A 1,032-nucleotide genomic window follows, 5' to 3' on the forward strand; every position below is an offset into this window, starting at 1 on the left:
TCTGTTCCACTTGCTTCTCCAAATTTCGAATTGATGCCTCTTGTACTTCAAATCTTTCATCAGTTTGCATAATGAAGGCCTTCATGAAATGTTCTAGACCAGGCTGATTGGGCTGTTGAGGCTAAAATTGCTGCCTCGGCTGATTCATAAACCTAGGGGCTCTTTATCCCTGAAATCTGGGGTTATTTTTTCCATGCATTTGCGATACCCCCAGGTGAACTCCATGAGAAACCGGGGTGCTTCTTACCCATTGCATTAAAGTTGTAATTTCCCACAACATTCACTTCATCAGTTGAGGCTTGACACTCATGAGTAGGGTGTCCTTTTTCGCATATATCACAAGCTACATGCGGCTCACTTTGTATTGTAGCCAAGGTTAGCTTCCTTATTTCTTTAGCCATAGCATCGAGTTGTACCTGCACAGATGTGTTAGCGTCAACTTGGTATACACCAGTAGCTCTTCTTCTTTCGTTACTCTCAGAGGCCCACTGATTTGCATCTTAAGATAACTCATCAAGAATTGTAACTATCTCCTCTGGAGTCTTCTTCATCAAGGGGCCTCCAGCTGCATTACTCAATATTCTACGTGAGGCCGGTGTCAATCCATCCCAAAAGTCCTGGAGTTGCATCGAGAGTTCAATTCCACTATGTTGACACTTTCGAACAATCTCCTTAAACCTCTCCCATGTTTCAAAAAAAGTTTCAGTCTCTTTTTGGCAGAAGTTATGGATTTCTCTTCTAAACTTGCCCGTCATAGCTGATGAGAAATATTTATCAAGGAATTTTCTGGTCATCTCTATCACACCCCGAACCTGGGCCTGGATGTAACACGACACTCGATGCCTGATTACATGTGACCGAGCGAACCAACTAGTTGGATGAATCAACATGTGATATCATAACATATTGAATGCGGAAGATAAACTAACACATGTTAATATACTGAAAATCTAAAGCATATAAATCAAAGTGTGGAAACACTAATACAAGTCTGAAGCATATCTGTAGTAAACATTGCTTAGCATGAAAATC

At 41.1% G+C, this 1,032-nt stretch overlaps 1 non-coding gene across 1 annotated transcript; it reads left to right on the top strand.

Moving 5' to 3' along the window:
* Window positions 1-639: 639 nt before the first annotated feature.
* LOC117275448 (small nucleolar RNA R71) lies at window positions 640-746 on the top strand. Its single transcript, XR_004505614.1, has one exon. It is a non-coding gene; the product is annotated as a small nucleolar RNA R71 (small nucleolar RNA).
* Window positions 747-1,032: the final 286 nt, after the last annotated feature.

Source organism: Nicotiana tomentosiformis, chromosome 3 (genome assembly GCF_000390325.3).
Source record: "Nicotiana tomentosiformis chromosome 3, ASM39032v3, whole genome shotgun sequence".
In the NCBI taxonomy this organism is placed as follows: domain Eukaryota; kingdom Viridiplantae; phylum Streptophyta; class Magnoliopsida; order Solanales; family Solanaceae; genus Nicotiana; species Nicotiana tomentosiformis.